Below are 22,380 nucleotides of genomic sequence, written 5' to 3' on the forward strand. Positions count from 1 at the left end.
TTCATCTGCTGCCTCCATCCTCTCTCTGAGTCTCTGCAAAGTTTTTCTGCAGCAGCAGCAGCATCAGAGCCAGAGAGCCAAAGAAAGTGGAAAGTCTGAGAAGGAAGCAGCTCTGAAGCTCTGCAGCTGACGGTGCAGCTTCAGGACTCATGAGGAGGAGCACATGCACGGCTCTGATGCTGCTGAACGTCTGACTGAGATGATCCACATTCAGAAGAGAGTTTCAGAGTGAAAGACGTGTGGAAGAAGAGAATCCTGAAGGTTTCTGTGCAGACATGAACTCAGTCAGAGAGCGTCTGAATGTTGGAGGATCCAGAAGAAACCAGGAGCTCATGAAGGTGGTTCTGTTGGAGCAGAGAGCAGAACTCTGATCCCAGTTTCAGGAACAATGCAGGCTCATGTTCTGGACTGAAGAGTTCTCCTGAAATGTTCTGTTCAGACTTCTTCAGGATCACATCTGTGTGTGAATGTGGAGGTTTGTCTGAACCAAGCTGCAGCTCACTTTGAAGCTCCTTCAGGCTCACACAGCAACAATGACAAAGATTGAAGCTGCTGTGCTGCCCTCTAGTGGCAAACATGGGATCTGCAGCACACATTTCTGCATTTCTGCCTGATCAGCATGAAGAATGAGGACATTTGGTGTTTAACACAGTTTCAAGATTAAAAATATAGCAGCTCCATGAAAAAGAAAGAGCTCAGTTGTGACTTTGAACACGAAGAACATCTAAAGATTGTGTTGACTAAAAATGAAAAACCTTGATTCTAAACCACGGTTTATTCAATAAAGTAGAAACTATTTATGTTAGAAAATGTTTCTAATGATAATGAAATGTTTGCTTGAATGTCCAGACTAGAGCAGCAGAAAATCCCAACAGATCAACTTTATTCTCCAGACTCACTAAAGCAGTTGGTGACAAACATTTGATCATCAAGTCAGAAACTTCCCGGTTTTCTTGGAAAGACTAACCAGACACAAAGTTGGAACTGTGGATTTAATATTTGGTTGATCAAGTTTTTGAAGGTTTTCTTTCTAGATAAATGGACTCAATAGAAACATAAAGTAAAAACAAATGAAAGGAAACTCCAGACACTTTCTTGGTTCAGTTTAACAAACACCAGACTCACAGAAGCATTTGGTATTTGTTTTTATTTTATTTTTCACATAACTAACAAATAACTCATTATTTTCAGCCTTCAGCCTCATACTAATAAACCTATGAGTGCGTTTTTGTAGCTCCAACATTACAGCCATTCCTGCAAGGACAAAACAACAAATAAATCATAAGTGTATTATTATATAATATCAAATTTAATATTACATAATATTAGACATTACAATTCTAAAATCTACTAAAATCTAAAAAGACATTGATCTGATAAAAACAGGTACAATTGATCTTTTGATGTAAACTTGATGTAATATATATATATATATATATATATATATATATATATATATATATATATATATATATATATATATATATATATATATATATATATATATATATATATATATATATATATATATATATATATATATGTAATATATATTCAGGCAGAAAACCAAAAATGATAAATTCTGTGTTTATTTCTTCTCAACAATATGTAAACTGCTATTTTTTTTTCTTTTTATTGAAAAAGTCTTTATAGAAGAAACAGAAACAGTGAAAACTGTTTGCATTTATTTTGTTAAATGTCGTTTAAATATTGAAATCGAGGAGACCTCTCTTGTTTTTTCCGCTTTATTCATTACTCAGCAATTATTGCTTTTCTTTGTTATTGACTTTTTTGTTCACTTTAAAGATTCCGTTATCCATTACTTTAGTTTAGGAAAAGTTTAAACAAATGTGTTTAGAAGTTAGTCTGAGATCCGTTTTGAAGTCAAATCTTAAGAGTATAACTAGTTACAGTGTGATGACGTCACACCAGCTCTCATGTAGTTTATCAAAACGTTTTTTTTTCCTTGTAGATTTACTTTTCTTTGTTAGTTCATGAATTAAAACTGTTTTTAAAAATACTGAATGCGTTTTGAACCATATTAAGGTCCAGTAAAGCATTTCTTATGTCTCTTTATTAATAAAGTTTCTGCACGTGACCCGGAAGTAAACAGCACAGGGCGCTAGCAGCGTTGGCTTGTTAGGAGGCTAGCAGCTTGTGTTGAGAGGACGGTGGTGTTTTGTTGGGACGTTTGTGAGGTTTTTGGACAGAAAGGACGATACGTGGTTCGTGTGGAACTCTCAGCATTTTCCAAAGTGTCGTAAATGAGTGAAGAAGTGTTGAACGGAAAGACAACGTGGATTGCTGTGATTGTGAGACTAGCAGATGATCGATCGGAGCTGCAGTGAAGAGGACGGCGGTGTTTGTGGGAGTTGGAGCTGAAGATCGAAGCAGGAACCATGTCTTCCCTTCAGTCTCTGAGAGAGTTGATCAGCGAGCGACTAGCTGCTGCTGCTGAAGAAATCTGCAGACTCTGTGAAGGAACCATCGTCCAGTACGAGCAGGAGCTCTGTCGTCAGCGCAGACTGCTGGATGTCATCTGGAAACCACAGCTGCAGCTACACCACATAGGTATGTGACCTTCATCAAAGAAACAGAGAAGCCCTTTGAGCTTCATGCTTTTCATTTTGGGGACCCGTCTGTCACTCAGTGGTGGTTCTACACTAACTTACTCCCGGGCGAGTTACCTTTTTTTCTTTTTAAAAACCTTTTATATTGTGAATAGCACTTATAGGTATTATAAAACATAAAAAAACTAACTCATAGAACTCATTAGTGGGATTAATCCAAAATATTTGGCAAAAATATTTTACTCCATGGGTTGAACAAAAAGATTGCATAAAAATGTGAAAAACTTAAGCATCTTTTAAACACAATCCGTTATTTTTTACTTCAATCTACAAAGAGATAGTTTAGTATTTGTGTAACCATTGAAGGCATTTTATATTTTTTGTGGTCCTCATTTCTCCTAGGCTTTTATCTTATCTTTATTACATTGAAGGTTTTCTTACAGGTTTACTGTGTGAGGTTCCCATACTTTGAATTTCAAAGGGGCTTCCTGAACATTGCATATGTAAAGAGGTTGTGATGCTGGAGTTTCGAACTCATCCTCCCTTCAGAAGAAGCAGTCTTTGATCTTCTAAAGGCCATCTGGGAGACTTGGCTGTAGGTCTGACTTGGATCATAAATCAATCATCTCTGAGACTGATTCCATCCCTGGGAACCGCCACAGGCATCTGCTCACATGTGGGGAACAAAGGTGTATTGTCTACTGTATGTTAAGAAGATCCGGCCACATGTGGGGGGCCACCTGGGGAGCCATTTGGTTGCGGGACCATGTCAGTCTGGGAGGTGACTTCCGACGCGGGAAACGGATGCTGACTCCTAACATGGACTGACAAAAGTAGGCAGGCTCCCTTTCAGCCAATCCGAGCGTCCAGAGGAGGAGTCTGGACACCATGCTGTGTTACGAAGGAGGAGGCTGAAACCGAGATGTTAAAACAGCTGGATGGAGAAGCTTCCTTTGTTCTCAACAGGCTGGCATGTTAAGACGTTGGTAATTTTGGCGCTGTGCAAGCTCTGAAACTTTGAGAATCCGGATATCTGTTATATTTTGTTCTACTCTGTTTTTAGAAATATTGTTAGGGAAATAAATTTGTTAATCTTTAATCCGGCCGAGTCACGTGGTTTCTCCTTCTCGACTTTTTTGAACATGCAACAAGGAAAGTAATCTCAAAGCGACAGATTATTTCCTACACCATATTAGGAGAACACTTATCGCCATTTATGCCTCCTTTTGCGGTTAGCATACCGCATTGACCTGATACCATGATGATGATAAATTTGTGGTTAATCGTGCAGGCCTAAGTTAAAGCAAAAATGAATACACGCTGCAAAAACTACTACATCTATTATTTTGTATGAGCACAGTGATTTTTAAGAATAGCACCAAGTCTTCTAGACATGGAATGCAATATGTCTGGAACTTACAGACATATTGCAACATCTATATTTTTCTATTCTTCAAGAAGAACCTATTTTAGAGCCTGGATGGAGAGTGATGCTCAACTTGTTCTACAGAATTCCCCACATTGGGTTCAGATCAGGAGACATACTTGGCCGTTCAATCACCTTCACCCTGTTCTTCCTCAGAAAATACAGCAGTAGCTTTAGAAGTGTGTTTTGGATCATTGTCGTGTTGGAAAAGTGCTCAATGACCGATGAAGTAATGGCAGCATCTTCTTCGTCTTTAGTATAGAGCACTACATTGTTGAGCTCATGATCCCATCAATGAAATGCAGCTCCCCCACACCAGCAGCACTCATGCAGCCCCATACCAGGACACAGCCACCACCATGTTTCACTGTAGGCACCATGCATTTATCTTTGAAATCCTCAGCTTTACGACACCATACGGTTTTAAAATCATTAGTTCCCAAAAAAAGGCAATTTTTGTCTCGTCACTCCAGAGTTTTGAGTCCCAGTAGTCTCATTTTTTTCGGCATGGGCCGTAGCTAATTCTAGGTGTGTATTTTTGTGTGTGTGGGCTTTAGGAGACTCATTTTTGCAATCTTCCAGCTCACACTGGACAATCAAATCATTGAATATGTAAATCTTTAGTAAGCTTTAATGGCTATTTTATCATATTAAACCATTTTTTAAATATTATTTATTAAATTACCATTTTAAATAATGATTGACACATTTATTGAATAATGTGATGGCATATATATTTATTTCAATGAGTCTCTTCATGTCCTCCACACTCATTTTCTTGACAAAACCTAAAAGGTTTCAAGAGATTCAAGAGGAAAAAGGAGAACCAGAACCTCCACAGATTAAAGAGGAAACAGGGGAACTCTGCATCAGTCAGGATGACGAAGGAAACCAACATGAAGAATCAACATCAACTACAGATGAAGAGACAGACCCACAGAACAGAAATAAGAGGAAGAGGAGGGACAGAAGTCATGTCCAAAGTGTGGACAGCTCTCACATGTCAGCAGGTCAGTGTGACTCTGAGCTTCAGCTCCACGCTACCGGTATGTTCACTTCAACAACAGTCATAAGGGTTCGCTGTTACTGTGACCCCGCCCACCTTTATAAATACAGCTAGGTTATGTCATCCATGGTCAACACTGACCGACGGAGGCCAACAACAAGTATCTAGAGCAGCAGAATTTCACAACAAATTTGTTTCTTAGTGGTGGGTGGGACTGTTGACATGGACCAAGCCTGAACCGAGTCTTACCAGGAAGCTCAGCAGGGTATGAGTTGACGAGATCCAGACACAGTGCTGGATTGTTTCTCCTTTTGTCCTCAGCAGTATTATACTGCTGAGTTTGGTTGTGTTAGTTTTTTTTTTCTTCCTTTAAACTGCCGCTATTGTCGGTTTCTAGTAAGCCTACTTTAGCTCTGAGTTAGCATTCTTGTTTTTTACATTGTCCATCTATTTTCATGCGCCCACTACTCCCTGTTTGAGTCTCGGCTACTGATGGGCGAAGGTTGGGTTGGGGGACGCCTGCCTCGGGAGGCTTGCTAGCGAGCAGATGGGAGAGCGGTGGCTGTCCCTTTGTTAGATTGTTTACATGATCAGCTTTTGTCGTCTGGCAACAACAAATTGCGCCTGGAGCTCGCCGTAATTTTTAGCTGTTTTTTATTTAACAGAACTATGTTAAGAAGATCATTTTCCTAATATGGGATCCAATATACTAAACAGTTTGATTCTTTTTTAGTTTCTTAAATGAGCCTCAATACACATGTTCACTTTGTTGTATCAATGTTTTGGGGCTGTATATGCCTGTGACCATGTGACGGATTTTTGACAGTAAGTTTGTGTTGTTCTGGAGTGTTGACTCAAAGTACTTCAGTCCTCCTCTTTCTTCACCAATGCTGCTTGTACCTCACTGTTCCACTTGAGTTCCTCTTTTTTGCACACAGATACTCTTGTCTTGCTATGGCTGACCTTCATTCATCTCCATCCACCTCTTTAGGTGTTTCTCCACCTGCTTTCACTACCCCTCCCCCTCCACGCATTTTAGCCACTGACAGTGACTTTCCCTATTCTTCTCACACGCAGTGGCCGCCTCACAGACGGGCATCACGCGAGAGTGTACGTGCTCGCGTTTCATGAGTATGTGCACGAATGTGTGTGTCTGCCTGCGTGCGTGTGCGCTCGCGTCTCATTGATTATTTCATTGATCATTGACGTGCCCCTTCTACGTTTAATGTATAAAAAAATACGGAGGGTGGGGGAGGCAAATTTACTGGTCGCACATGTGCGACTGGATGTAAAATTCAGTCGCACACTCTCAAATTTTGGTCGCAAAATGCGATTGGTCGCAGTCTGGAGCCCTGGTCCTGGGGGAGGATCCCTCCTTCATGTGGGCACCCCTGAGGTCTCCTCGTTTTTGCCGGAATCTGTTTTTTTAGGAGTTTTTCTTACCGCGAAGAGGGGTCTAAGGGCTTAGTTTGTTGTTTGTTAGTTCATTTCAGTATTTTCCTATTGAATTCTATGTATTCATGATCCTTTTGATCTTATGTTTAACTTTTTCAACTACCGATACGAAGCCCATCGAGACGACTTTTGTTGTGAATTTGGGCTATACAAATAAAATTGAATTGAATTGACTGCATCACTAAGTGCAATAAACAATAATTCCAAATGTGCAATAATTCTTTGAACAAACTGGGACGCTGCAATATTCATATTTACTCATATTTATATTTTTTATATACCTTGTACTTTTGTTGTCTAATTTTAACTTTTAACTTTCTGCTATTTATTTTTCTAATTTTTTTGTCCTTTTTTATTTACCCTGACATGAGAGATGCCAAAGAAAAGTTCCGATGTACCGCATGTGCAAACGGCAAAAAAAACTTGAATCTTGAATTTGAGTATACAGTTAGATGACATTAAAGACCTGTTTGTACCATTTATGAATTATTTATCTGCAATTTCATTTCCTTAAAGAAACAAAGAAAATATTATTTTCTATCTTTAACTGCTTCAGACTACAGATTATTGACTGAAAAATCTCTCCTGATAGGGGGGAGGTGTAGGGGGGCTTTTTCCAGCGCAGTTTTATACTGTTGTGCTAAAGAAAACAAGAAACTTATTTTAAAAATGAAAAGGAAATTGTGCATATTCTGAATGACATATTTAAAATTATATTGGTACTTAACAATACGTAAAGTTACCATAATATATAAAAGGGCCTCTTCTTGTGTCCTTGCAGACCTCCCCCAGTGTTGGATGACTAAAGATAAAGATCTCTGCATCCAACAGAGGAACTTCAGAGTGGAACAGGAGGAACCAGAACTTTCACACATTAAAGAGGAAATGCAGGAACCAGAACCTCTACAGATGAAAGAAGAACCAGGGGAACTCTTCATCTGTCAGGATAAAGATCAGCGTGATCTGAAGCAGGAGACTGATACCTCGATGGAGATTCCTACTTATGAGGAAGATGGGAACAGTGAAGCAGACATAATTAATCAGCAGAGCTTTAATGTAACTGATAGTCAGGATCAAGAAGGAAACCAACATGAAAAATCAACATCAACTACAGATGAAAAGACAGAATTGACATCAACTACAGATGAAGAGACAGACCCACAGAACAGAGATCAGAGGAAGAGAAGAGACAGAAGTAATGTCCAAAGTGTGGACAGCTCTCACATGTCAGCAGGTCAGTGTGACTCTGGTGTTGGAAAAAATCCCAAGAAGACAAATCTTGGTAAGAAATACAAACATTCTCCTAAAGAAGATAGACTTTCCTCTATCAAGTCTGGTAAAAACATAAGAATAATTAGTAACCCGTCTGACTACATGGAAACTGGGTCTGATGAAAAATGTTATATCTGTCAAGAATGTGATAAGAGCTTTTGTAACATATCTCTGTTCAGAATTTACATAAGAATCCATGCAAAAGATAAGAGATTTTCTGGTAAAAAATGTGATAAAAGTTTTAGTCACAGATCTCGTTTCAAAAGACACATGAGAACTCACACAGGAGAGAAGCCTTTTTCTTGTAAAGAATGTAAAGAAAGTTTTAATCAAATAGCTAATCTCAAAAGACACATGAGAACTCACACAGGAGAAAAGCCTTTTTCTTGTAAAGAATGTAAAAAAAGTTTTCGAGATGTATCTAATCTCAAAAGACACACGAGAATTTGTAAGAATTTTTCTTGACAATTTAAGGATTTAGTGTAAACTCTAAATTCTGAACATTTCTGATAATAGGTCAACTTCTCAACCTCTGTACCACAGCAGAAGACTTTATTTTACAGGGGAAAAGTTCTGTATCTCAGAAAAATTAAATATTTTAAAATAAGTTTTTAATGCTTAAAACTTCTGGGTTGAAACCCCAATGTTCTAATGAACTCCATAGCAACCTGAGCTTTCATTTCATGTACACAGAGCCACAGGCTGATGGTCTCCATACCATATTGATGTAGAAACTTCACTAGAGGGAAGCACAAGTGAGTATTGAATGTGTAAAAATGACTTTTTCTAAAAAATAAAAATAAAAAAACTTATTTTGATATATTATTTGCCACAGGAGGTCCTTTGTCCCAACAACAGGTAGACTATAGAATGACAGTTTCAGGACTGCTGAAACTGCTGCTGTAGTTACTTATTTATTTTTAAAGTGTACTTTTACTTCCACTTTTTATTACCATTTTAATTTTTACTGACCATTTGTTTTTCTAACTGCTATATTTCTTGTTTAGCTGCTGTAACAACTGAATTTCTCTCAGGGGATCAATAAAGTCTTGTCTTATCCTGACTTTCTAGGACAGCTTTTTTAGGTTTTTATCTTCTCTGAGCCACAATTATCAAAAACAAAAAAGAAAAAGAACAATAAGTTTCAATCTATGTGTAATGATACCAGACAATGAGTTTCACTGCTGACAAAACATGTATTTTTTACAAATATGTAACTTATTTCCTAAAACTCTGTGCCCGGTGGGGGGCGGTGGGAACTCTGTTAGATGGGTGGTCGGGTCCGGTGCCTGGGTGGGGCGGGCTGGGGTGCTGCGCGGGCTTCCGCGCTCCGTTGTGGGGGGGTTGTGGTGGGGGAGGTTGAGTGGTGCTCTGGCTTGGCTTGGGGGGTGGTGTTTTTGCCTGTGCTGGGGGGGGGGGGGGGGGGGGGGGGGGGGGCTACGGCTGTTTGACCACCGAGGGACAGTCTACCAGCTGTCCCCGACTTACCCCCTTCCTCAAAGTCAGCCTTCGAAGCACCTTGGGTGGAGGAGCCACCGTCCTCTCAGTGCCCTACCCGCCAATTTTAACTGCACACCCTTAGTAAACACACCCTTTACTCCTCAAAATATACGCTCCAACACTAGGACCATCTGTCCCTGTCTCTGGTAGGGGGTACTGGGCCCTTGGCAACGGCGGCAATGTTCCCTGGGTGCTGGCTTCCTGGGCAGCCCTCTCTCCACGCAGGGAAGGGGATCCCTGAGCTATCTGGCAAGACCAAGAGCCGGGAATCACATCACATTTGGTCCTTGCCCCTGAGCGCTGGGCCTTTCCCTAATTTCCAGCTGTGGCCGAGCCTGGTCGGGCCATGTTTACAACACTTCTTGTGGACCCCCTTTTCTCCTGGGTGCCCTCCTAAACATTTTTATTTACAGTACAAGCCAAAAGTTTGGACACACCTTCTCATCCAAGGAGTTTTCTTTATTATCATGACTATGGAAATTGTAGATTCACACTGAAGGCATCAAAACTATGAATGAACACATGTGGAATTATATACACAACAAAAAAGTGTGAAACAACTGAGTCATATTGTAGGTTCTTCATAGTAGCCACCTTTACAGAGACTTGTACTGACTGAAGACAACAGAAATCAAGACATGTGGATGATTGACAGGAACCTGGAGGGACTGACAGACAGAACACCACCAGAACCACTGAAGAACGGACCTGCAGAATCCTCACAGCAACAGCAGGAGAACATTCATTCTCAGTCAAACTGTTGCATTCTGGGAATGAAAGCTGGAAGACAGGGCTGCTTAATCCTGGTCCTAGAGATCTACCAACCTGCCTGTTTTCCAGATCTCCAAGCCCTGCCAGCTGCTGATTGGCTCAATCAGATGTCTCCAGATTGTGACTGGATGAACACACCTGGTCCAGGTGATCAGCAGGAAGGAGTGCAGGGAGAGCTGGAGAACAGGCAGGTGGTAGATCTCCAGGAGCAGGAAGGAGCAGCCCTGCTGTAGGACGTCTGTGTTTCCAACATCTGGATTCAACTGGATTCCTGTTGATTCAGCCTGCAGTACATTGTGCACATCGACATCAAGAGCCTCCAGTGTTTGATTCTTCCAAGTCTGGGATCAAGTGAACAAACTCATGTTGACTAGAGTTTGCTGACATCCAAATGACAATTGGATGACTTTCAGCTCCAGGAATCAGAAAGGAGTTGTTGTCTCCAGGTGACTTCATCTCTGGTCGTCTGCTTTCAAGGAGCAAAAAGTCTTTTCCCACTTTGAGCCCCGCCCCTCTGGAATCCTGATCCTGATGCTGGTGGTCTCTCTGCAGCTGCTTCTGGATCCTGGGCCTTTAGCCTCCTTCAGCTCATGGTTCCTCTGTCAGTCTCTTCTCCTCAGAGGCCTGTCAGCACATTCAGATCAGCTCAGATCCATCCAGACCTCTGCAGGAGCAGACACCTGGAAAACATCGTCCATCACCTGGAACACCACCAGCAGCCGTGGAGCCGCTCCACTCAGTCGCCGTGGCGGCAGAGGCCAGAGGCCACTTTCATTGTGAGGTCAAAGGTCAGACTTGATCTGAGCAGCGCCGCCACACTATCACTTCCATGTAGACATGTGTGTTGTTGTCATGTGTTGTTGTCGTCCAGCTGAACAAGCTCTTGATGGTGTTGTTGGTGGAAATGACAGTTTAAAGTCGAACACGTCTGGACTAAACCAAACTTCTTCACAGCAAATTTGACCTTCAGCTGTTTCACATTACAACTTCAATCTGCTTCCAATCTGCAACCAGTAGAGGGCGCCAAGCGGGAAAAGCTTCACTGTTTGCCCAGAAGAAGAAGCCTCACCAAGCCTTCTTGAAGGTCAGACTCCGTGCACGGTGGAGCAGTGGTCAGCGCCCTGAGTGAGAAGGTTCATATCCCAGCTGTGACCTTTCTGTGTGGAGTTAGTCTGTTCATTCCACCCCGTGTTTCCTCCCACACGCCAAAAACATGCTTCATACGTTGATGGTTCCTCTGAATGCCCCCTGGTGTGTGTGTGTGTGTGTGTGTGTGTGCACGTGCGTGTGTGTTGTCTTCATCCAACAGGGGCAGTTTAGACTTAGAGGTTCAGAAAATGGATGGATGGATGGAGGAATGTTGGTCTTCAATTGTTTGACTTTTTCATTCTGAAATAGTCTTCTTTAGGTCTAGTCAGAGAAATATGGGAGTTCTTTTCATCATATTTGCTGTTTCATTTGATTGACAGCCCCTGCTGAACACAATCGAAGTTTGAGAAAAATGATTGAAGTTTGAACAAAACTAAAAAAAGTTTTTGTTCTTTCAAATCTCTATCAGAATCAAACACCAGAACTTTGGTTCAACAAGATCTTTTCATTTCATCCAACAAAAGGTCACGTGAACACAACTAATCCAGTTTGTTGACTTGACTTCAACTTTTAAGGCCTCTGAGGAGAGGAGGCTGTCTCCCAATAGACACCTATATACTTCTATAGAAATAGAGATACTGATGCATTATGGGAAGAAATCTATTTGTAGTTGGATTTGGATCTTTTACTGCACCACAGATGACACAAATGTCAATGAAAAGACCTTAAAATGAGGCTTTGAACTTGCTTTTGAGGAGGAGGAGGGGGGGTAAAACCCTTTTAACTCGACAATTTGATGTCATTTCAGTGTTTTTTTATTTCATTTCCAGACTTAACTAAAAATGGTCATTAAATTATTTCAGAATTATTTTATGTATTCAGCTCGAAGCCTCCAAAGTGCTGGGGGCCCCAAGTCCCCCTCCCCCCCTCAGCAGTGGACAATCATAAACAGCAGAGAGGAGAGGCAGAGCCTAAGTGCTAAATCTGCTTTGCTGGAATCATTGGATTGATGTCATTCCTGTTTCAGCAAAGTCCTAAAGTCCATTTTTAGCAATCATTCATGAAATTAAACCGCGTGGTAGTGCCTTTCCCCGGGGAGTCTGATTCCTGGATGGGCCCGCCCTCTGACCCCAGGCCTGTCCTGCCCCCTCCTAGTCATCCACCTCCTGTTGGAAAAGTAACATCTGTCCACCACTAGAGGGCCTCAGCCCTGATCTGTTCACTCAGCTGATGATAAAAAAAAGTCATAATTCTGGAACCAGAACAGATGAAGGTGAAATCCATGAAACTCAAAGACTAAATAGATTTGAATCTGGTTTCAGAAATGTTCAGTGGTCTTTTCTCCAGGATTAAAATTAAATGGTTCAGTCCAACATTTGAGATTGTTGGTGTCAGACCTGCAGACCATGAAAACGGTCAGAAACAGGAGGAATCATTTGATTTTTTTCAAATGTTCTATTTTTATTGGACAAAAATGAGTCAATGAATCAAAAAATGTCCATAATGATGTTTCTAAGTGATTCCAACGTTCTAACACTCAGAATAATGTTTAGAAATTATCAAAAAAGGACATTGAAGGAGTTTGAGAGAACAGATTTCTGCTTTATTTCAATAAGAAAAGAACAAATTTAAGGTTAGTTGTTAGTTTTTACCTCTGATCCTAAAATGTGTACTTTTATTGTGAAAAACCGTTTTCAAAGTGGATCCAGGAGCTAAACGGAGCTGAGAGTCTGGATGGAGTAGAAACTGGTTTCTCTCTAAATGGGAACATTTCTTCTTCTCCTCATCCAAACCCCAGTTGTTGCCGGGTAGACTTTCAAGAATGTTCCCGTTTCTGAAACATGGATTTATTTCTGGAAGACGCCATTTTTGTCCCTAAATGTTGGATTCAGTCTGAATTCCAGCCCCACTCCCAGCATTCCTGCTCCTCTTTAGCTCCTCCTCTTCCTCCTGATCAAAGTTTGAAGCCCAGAGCCAAAAGTGCGTCTGCAGCTGCTTCTGCTCCAGCAGCCGCTCCCTCTGCTCCTCCTGCCTCTCCTCCTCTGGGAGCTCCTGCATCCTCCTGCGCTCCTCCCTGTCCTCCAGCATCATCAGGAGGCTTTCAAAAGGCTTTGTGGAATGTTCCAAAGCAGAAACCTTCATCATTTGAAGATGGAGGAAGACTCCAACACTGACAGACAGACAGACAGACAGGAAGTCTCCTGGTTTTTCTGCTTCAGAAGGTTTTTGGGAAACTGCAGAGCTTTCTTTGTGGAGCTAAAGAGCTGCTGTCAGTCTGCTTTGGTCCATCAGGAATGAAGGTCAGGACTGAGAGGAACCTGAAGAAAGTGACTCTTCATCATCTGCTGCTGAAGAAGACAGAGGAAGATCCACTGTGAGAGCAGCTGCAGAAAGCTTTCTGCTGTTTTTCTCCTCTGAGAGAGTTTGGAGTTCCCAGCAGTTTGAGTGGAGCTGAAGCAGCAGAGCTGAAACAGACGTTCTTCTGCTCCCATTCAGCATGAACGGACAGATCCACTGAAGGCCGGCCTGAAGCTCTGGCTTCCAACACGTCTGCATGGATCCAAGCGTGTGCAGTGTGTGCTGACATGCTGTTCTCTGAGGAAGCAGATGCTGCTGCAGACTGGGGGCAGAGCCTAGAGATGACTGATGAAGGTCAGAGGGTGGGGCTTCATCAGGATGAAGGTGCTGCTTGGATTCTGCTTTGATGTCCGATCATGAAATCAAAGTACATCTTAACCTCATAAATCTAAAACCGCTGTTTAGTCAAAGTCACAACAGTGTTTTACTTCCTCTGTAGACACACACACAGCAAATACACACCACTCAAGGTTCTGGTTGTGAACACCTGTTGGAATAATGTATATAGGTTTTCTCATATTTGCTTATTTTATGCATCACCTTGCTATATATGTATAGGTGATTTAATCATGTTTGCAGAAGTGTCTGTGTGTGTCCAAATCTGTTTCACAGGAAGGTGGAGGTGACACCCTTGGGAGAAATGTTTATCTTTGTATCTTTTCAGCATTCTCCTGAGAACCTTTGTTAGCTGTGTCTAAAATGAATCGAAGGACGCTCTGTGTTAGTTTATCTGTGAGAAACGGCTTTGCAGGTCCAGAGATGATTTGAGAAGACTGTGGAAGGATGGACATGTTGTAATAAATGCTTTCTGATAGCGCTGCAGCTGTGTTTTTATCTGTTTCCCCTCCTTAGAGCTCAGCGCATGTGAGCAGGTGCCCATCCCGTTGGCTGGAGTCCAAAAGGTTGACGGTATACCGAAGGAGAAAGACAACGGAAAGGACGACGGAGTCCTGTGAAATTCCGTAAGTACGGACGGCGGAGTCCGTGAAATTCCGTGTTAAATAAAATAATGAAAAGAATACATATATGTATGAATAGATATGATATACAAAATCCCAGTACCATAACCTTCAGATGTAGGAATGAAAGATAATTAAAAAGCCAGCATTTATAAATTAGTAAAGTAAAGAGTGTGTCATGGTGCCTCTGTCAGACTCCTCCCCCTCTCCCCTCTGCTTGGCCTAATTCACCGCAGCTGCCGCCACTCTACTCATCAGCCTGCCAGATCTTCATAAGGAGCTCCAGGACCAGTATTCAACGCGAGTTCATTGCCTCTAATGGTGCTTAGTCTGGCTTCTGTTCGTCTCATGTTAAGAATCCCTCGTCTTCGTCTCACGAACCTCTTGTCCTGTTCCAGGAATACCTACTCCCACGAGTGGACGGCAAAGCTGATTCGCCGAGCAGAAACCCTCCTGAAACTCACCTTCTCAGTGGAGCCTTTAGTCGAACATCAAGCCACGTCTCACGCCACGGTCCGGTTCCTCAAGCGGTACCTCCTGTCCTCGTCTGGTGTTCAGATCCCCGGACTCCCTCCAGCCACGTCGCCTCCCTGCCGTACCAAGATTACATCACCAGCTGAATCAATAAACCCACTTCTTGCCATAACTCACCTCCTGTCATCATTCCGGGTTCCAGCATCTGGGTCTGCCTAGCCAGTCATGACAGAACGAACTCGCCAAAACCCCGACCCAGCTGACCCGGAGGATCTGCGTCACACGATCTCCCAGCAAGGAGTATTTCTAGAACTCCTCTACAGCTCCATGTCCCGTATAACTGCTGTTCAAGAGGACCTGATCTGCCGTTTCCAAGGTATCACGTAAACCCTCACTGAGCTAACCGGGCATTATGCTAACTCTGCTACAGGACCGCTCCCGTCGGTTTCCGGCAACATCCCCGCTTCCGCTTCCGGTGCTATCCAGACTACCGAAAACTTCCGGCTCCAACCGGAACCATTCTTCGGTGACGTAGAAGCCTGCGGCGGTTTCCTTCTACAGTGTCAGCTAATATTTCATCAAGCCCCCAGGTATTATCATTCTGATCTCAGTAAAATTACCCTTATCATCAATTCACCTCGCAACAAAGCTCTCAAATGGGCCCAAGCCTTCATTGCCTCCAACCCGATTTCTCATCTTCCATACGAACTTTTCATTAAGGAATTTCGTCTTATTTTTGATCAGCCACGCAGACAAGAAGAAGCCACCCGGCACCTCTTACATTTAAAGCAGCATGATCGGTCAGTTAGCGACCATGTTATCGATTTTCGCATTTTGGCTGTAGAAGCCGGCTGGCCGGACATAGCACTTAAGGGTGTGTTTTATCAGTCCTTGAACGAACCAATTAAGGATCATTTAGGCACCCAGCCGGAGGCTAAAACATTTGAGGATTTGGTATCTGCCGCGCTCAGGTCAGACACTCGGCTCCGGGAAAGACAGAATGACCGCCACGTGAACCACTGCAAAACCTTAAATAATAACTCCTTTCTTAATTTCCCCGGCAGGATACAACCTAAAATAGGCTCACTCCCTGACCCCAAGACATCGGAAGAGCCCATGCAGGTGGGACACTCAAAATTGTCGGCAGAGGAGCGTCAGCGACGTCGCAAGGAGGGCTCATGTTATTATTGCGGCGCTCAGGGTCATTTAGTGTCACAATGTAGATTGCGGTTAAGCTCCCAAATCCCCCCGTCGGGCGACAGGCCGCGGAGGGAAAACTCCTCTGCTGACTCTACGGCTAACTTTCTCTACATCCCTGTCAAACTCTTTACTACGTCCGAAATTCATATCACCAAGGCCCTCATTGACTCCGGGGCAGAGCAAAGTCTCATAGACCGTGATCTCGTCACTAGATTACACCTCCCCACAGAACCCCTGGACACTCCCGTACAAGCTTCTGGTTTAGGTGGACAACACCTTTCCCGTATTACCCATCGCACCAAACCCGTTCAAATACTCACTTCCGGCAATCATAGAGAAAACATCCAGTTCTTCGTCACACAATCTTCTCATACTCCCATAATCCTGGGTTTCTCCTGGTTAAAACTCCACAATCCTCAATTCAATTGGAGTCTGGGTCAAATCACCAATTGGAGCTCTTACTGTCTGGCAAACTGTCTTGCCTCTGCTATCCCCTCCATTCCTCAGTTGTCTCCTGAACACTCTAATGATGTTAATCTGGACAAAATCCCTGCCTGCTATCATGATCTTCACGATGTTTTCAGCAAAACCAAGGCCTGCGCTCTACCGTCTCACCGCCCCTATGATTGTGAAATAATTTTACAGCCTGGCTCCACCCTCCCCAAGGGGAGGCTATTCAATCTATCTGGACCGGAAAAACTCGCAATGGAGAGCTACATTCAGGAGGCCCTATCCCTGGGTCACATTCGACCTTCATCATCACCTGTTGGAGCAGGATTCTTCTTCGTGGAGAAAAAGGACAAGACCTTACGCCCCTGCATTGATTACAGAGAGCTCAATCAGATCACGGTGAAAGATAAGTACGCTCTTCCTCTCATATCCACTATTTTTGACTCTGTGCAGGAGGCCCAAATCTTCACGAAGCTGGACCTACGCAACGCGTATCACCTGGTCAGGATGAAGGAGGGGGACGAGTGGAAGACGGCTTTTACCACCCCACTCGGACATTATGAATACCTGGTCATGCCCTTTGGGCTGACCAACGCCCCCGCCGTTTTTCAGAGACTCGTAAATGACGTCCTACGGGACTTTCTTAATCGTTTTGTCTTTGTGTATCTGGACGATATACTCATCTACTCCAAGAACCAGATCCAACACGAACAGCATGTCCGTCAAGTTCTCACTCGTCTACTCGAAAATCAACTGTTTGTCAAGTCAGAGAAATGCGAATTCCATGTTGACCATGTCCAATTTTTGGGGTATATTATTGAACCAGGCCATATTCGACCCGATCCCGCAAAGATTGATGCCGTTGCCAATTGGGAACCCCCCAATAGTCGTAAGAAACTACAGCAGTTCCTTGGTTTCGCTAATTTTTATAGGCGGTTCATCAGGAACTTCAGTAGTATCGCTGCACCCCTCACTCGTCTCACGTCCACTTCACAGAAGTTCACTTGGACTCAGGAAGCTCAAGAAGCCTTTGATCAACTCAAAAAACTATTCGTCTCTGCTCCCATCCTGATTCAACCAGACCCTCTCGTCAATTCGTGGTTGAAGTGGACGCCTCGGATTCGGGAGTTGGGGCTGTACTTTCTCAGAAAGAGCCCCAAACCGGTAAGCTCAAACCATGTGCCTTTTTCTCTAAGAAGCTATCACCTGCAGAACAAAATTACGATGTGGGGAACAGGGAGCTGTTGGCCATCAAGCTGGCCCTAGAAGAATGGAGGCACTGGCTGGAGGGGGCAGAACATCCTTTTGTGGTTTGGACAGACCATAAGAACCTGGCATACTTGAGGACAGCGAAAAGACTCAACTCCAGACAGGCAAGGTGGTGCTTGTTTTTTGACCGTTTCCGTTTCACTATTACATACAGACCCGGAAGCCGTAACGTCAAACCTGATGCCCTGTCGCGCAAGTACAGCTCCTCCGAACCAACCACCGCCACCATCATTTCTCCCACCTGCATTGTGGGAGCCCTTACCTGGGATATAGAGACTCGTGTCATCCAAGCTCAAGGTGAGGAACCTGGTCACGCCCCTTGTCCTAATGGAACTCTGTTCGTCCCCACTTCCCTCAGATCCGAAGTTTTGTCCTGGGGCCACACCTCCAAAATCTCATGCCACGGGGGGGTCCAACGTACTTTGAACCTGCTCAAGCATCGGTTCTTCTGGCCGTCTATGGAGAAGGACGTACGAGAATTCGTGGCTGCCTGCTCCACCTGCGCCCGCTCAAAATCCGCCAATACTCCCCCTGCTGGTCTGCTCCACCCATTACCCACTCCCAGCCGTCCCTGGTCGCATATTGCTCTGGACTTTATCACCGGACTGCCTCCCTCTCAGGGTAACTCCGTCATCCTCACGGTCATAGATCGGTTCACCAAAATGGCTCACTTTATCCCTTTAGCCCAGCTACCTTCAGCCACTGAAACGGCCCAAGTCCTGGTCGATCAGGTGTTTCGGCATCACGGCATCCCCATGGACATAGTATCTGACCGTGGCCCCCAGTTTATTTCCCATGTCTGGAAGGCATTCTGCTCTGCCTTAGGGGCCACGGTCAGCCTCACCTCCGGTTATCACCCTCAGTCCAATGGTCAAGCAGAGAGGACCAACCAGGAACTGGAGGCGGCACTACGTTGCCTGGCGGCACAGAACGACAAGGACTGGTCCCAGTATCTCGTTTGGATTGAGTATGCCCACAATACTCACACGTCCTCTGCCACTGGGATGTCACCTTTCGAAGCCGCCCTCGGGTACTCACCACCTCTGTTTTCGTCCCAGGAACTCGATTTGGCGGTGCCTTCGGTCCAGGAACATCTCCAGCGTTGCCAACGCATCTGGCGCCAGACCACAGAGGCTCTCCTCCGCACCAAGGAGAGCAACTGTCGCATCGCCAATCGTCACAGGGTGGTGGGACCCACGTACCAGCCTGGTCAGAGGGTTTGGCTTTCCGCTCGCAACATTCCCATACATGCTCACTCCCGCAAGTTGGCTCCTCGATTCATCGGACCATACACCATTGACAAGATCATCAATCCTACCTGTGTCCGTCTACGCCTCCCTCGAGCTCTCAAGGTACACCCCTCCTTTCATATCTCGCAGATCAAACCCGTTCAGGACAGTCCTCTGTGCCCGCCGTCCGCTTGCCCACCACCCGCCCGGGTCATCGACGGCGCCCCCGCCTATACGGTGAGCCGGATCCTGGACATCCGTCGTCGGGGTCGCGGACACCAGTTCCTGGTTGATTGGGAGGGCTACGGTCCTGAAGAACGGTCGTGGATCTCCCGCTCTCTCATCCTGGACCCGTCCCTCATCGAGGATTTCTTCCGGGCCCATCCTGATCGCCGTCCTGGACCGCCTGGAGGCGGTCGTTGAGGGGGGGGTACTGTCATGGTGCCTCTGTCAGACTCCTCCCCCTCTCCCCTCTGCTTGGCCTAATTCACCGCAGCTGCCGCCACTCTACTCATCAGCCTGCCAGATCTTCATAAGGAGCTCCAGGACCAGTATTCAACGCGAGTTCGTTGCCTCTAATGGTGCTTAGTCTGGCTTCTGTTCGTCTCATTTTAAGAATCCCTCGTCTTCGTCTCACGAACCTCTTGTCCTGTTCCAGGAATACCTACTCCCACGAGTGGACGGCAAAGCTGATTCGCCGAGCAGAAACCCTCCTGAAACTCACCTTCTCAGTGGAGCCTTTGGTCGAACATCAAGCCACGTCTCACGCCACGGTCCGGTTTCTCAAGCGGTACCTCCTGTCCTCGTCTGGTGTTCAGATCCCCGGACTCCCTCCAGCCATGTCGCCTCCCTGCCGTACCAAGATTACATCACCAGCTGAATCAATAAACCCACTTCTTGCCATAACTCACCTCCTGTCATCATTCCGGGTTCCAGCATCTGGGTCTGCCTAGCCAGTCATGACAGAGTGTGTGAATGTTAATGTGATTTTGTGTGCAAATCGCCGTATTTGCTGTTTGTTTCTTGTTGCTGTGTTTTGTTGTTGTTGTGTTTAGCAAATCGCTGAATTTGCAGATTGTGTTTTTTGAACTGCTAAACAAGTGTTTTTTGTTTTGTTTTGTTTTTTAAAAATGAGAAAGGCACAGAGTAAGGAAAGTCCAAAAGAAAGTTTGCAGAGCAAGGATTGGAAGTATGTGGAAAGTCTGGATCCTGCAAAAAACGAGCATTTGGATAAATGGGTAAAAGACTATGGATTTAATGGAAGGTTAAACATTCAGAAAATAATTGCATTACAGGATGCAATTAAAGAAAAGACATGAAAAGATCAGAAGAAAATGCAGAAAGCAGGATTTGAGTCTACGGAATTTTGGTTGAGAGAGGCGGAAAGAAGGAAAAAAAGGGCAGTGGGGCTTCAGAGAACAGGAGAGAGCAGAGGGAGGGGGCGCGTGCACGAGCCTGCAGGAAGGAGGACGAGAACCTGCAGGAAGGAGGAGCGCCTGCTCCATACGGAGCAGATGTTAACAGCTCTCTTTACCCCCAGTTATTAAAGGATCCCCCACCTAATGATGGGGAATCCTCTCAAAAAGGAATGTTGACTAGATCACAGACAGGGCAGAAATTACAGTGGTCAAAAACGATGGGAAAGGGACTTTCTCCTCTCCCCTCTGAACCTGAAGAAACTTCAGCAATGACAGAATCATTTCCAATGATCTAGGTTGCAAACCCCCAGGCAGGAGATGATCAACTCCGACTATTTTAGTGTATAGGACATGGACAATGGAAGATGTTAAGAAAGCTATAGAAGGTGTGATTTCTTACAAAGCAGAAGTGAATCAGTTTGTGCAGGACATGGAAAACTTGAGTGGAAGTGTTTTATCATGGTGGAGGCAGCCGAAGAAGGAGAGGTTCCAGAGAGGACATGACAGAAGAGGTTTGAGATGTAGTGAGGATGTCAGAGAGGAGCTTATGGTTACCCCTTTTCAGGGTGTTGGACCTGTGGAAGAGAAGGAACAAGCATGACGAGGCCATGGGACAGGGGGCTTTGCTTTTTTTAATACAGGACTCCCTGAAAAGCAGAATGATGAGTCAGATGGAGATGATGAGGTGTTGATGAAGTTCTAGGATTTATTGGCTTATGCAGATGTGAAATCAGAAATTAAATTAAGGATAAATGGGAATGTGATGATTTTTTTTTGTATGACGATGGTGCATGTAGGACAGCTATCAAAGAACAAATTCCAGGAGCAAAGCCTGCAGCCATGCGAGTTTCAGTGAAAGCTCAAATGGTGAAATCGTGTGTATTTCTCAGTTACAGTTAGTGCAACTAAAATCACTTTTACATAATTGTATGCAGTGCAGCTGTAGCTGCAAAAATGGGGGAAACATGTTGAATTTTAAATCACCTTTGGCACGTCTTTATGCTGAATGGGCACAATCAGCAGTGGCAGGATCTGGGAGATATGGTTAGGATGGGGGAAAGTGCTGATGACGGGATTCCAACACTATCACCCCACATCCAGGGAAGTCCCTCAACTGGACTGACTCGAGTGGCTTTGTTTTGGACAACTTCTGTTAAAATGGGTATGCATTTGGAAGAAGAACTAAAGGATTGGGCCATATGATTATTAGCATTAACTGAGGAGGAGGAAGATCTGTTAAAGGATCTCCCTGACACTCTGTGGTCTAAAGGACCCACAGAAGTAGGGTTAATTAAAGGCGCTTTACCAGTTCAGATTAAACCAAAAACAGAATATAGACCATGTGTTCGACAATACCCTTTAAGACCAGATGCACAAGAATGTATTAAACCAGTAATTTCAGATTTAATAGCTGCAGGAGTAATTATAAAGTGCAATGACTCACCATGCAATACTCCTATATTTCCAGTGAAAAAACAGGCGCCCTCCACTGGTTGGAGGATGGTATGAGACTTACAAGCAGTAAACAATGCAGTTATTCAAAGAGCACCCTGTGTGCCTGACCCCTATACATTACTGAACTCGTCAGGATCGGATGCAGCCGTCTTCACAGTGGTAGACATCAGTAATGCATTCTTTCCTGTGCCTGTCCACATGGATAGCCAGTACTGGTTTGCGTTCACATATGACGGCCAAAGGTGCACTTACACCAGACTACCCCAAGGTTAGTGCGAAATGATAGCGAGCATGGCAAAAAAAAGGTAATTTATTGACCTCAGTTTTAGTCCAACAACATGGAGACAAAATGAAACCTGTAGCTTATTTCTCTTCAAAATTAAATGGTGTGGCATGTGTACTGCCGCATTGCGTTAGGACACCAATTGCAGCATCAATGGCAGTAGAAGTAAGTGCAACAATAGTACTATTCCTCCCAC

At 44.2% G+C, this 22,380-nt stretch overlaps 2 protein-coding genes across 6 annotated transcripts in view; one reads left to right on the top strand and one right to left on the bottom strand.

Annotated features, from left to right (window-relative positions):
* Positions 1–22,380, top strand: part of LOC144986719 (NLR family CARD domain-containing protein 3-like) — a 674,722-nt gene that overhangs the window by 579,515 nt on the left and 72,827 nt on the right. The window lies entirely within an intron of this gene.
* LOC144986673 (NLR family CARD domain-containing protein 3-like) overlaps positions 1–22,380 on the bottom strand; it is a 497,154-nt gene that overhangs the window by 248,911 nt on the left and 225,863 nt on the right. The window lies entirely within an intron of this gene.

Source organism: Oryzias latipes, chromosome 2 (assembly GCF_053564925.1).
Source record: "Oryzias latipes strain Hd-rR chromosome 2, Olatipes_Hd-rR_3.1".
NCBI lineage: Eukaryota > Metazoa > Chordata > Actinopteri > Beloniformes > Adrianichthyidae > Oryzias > Oryzias latipes.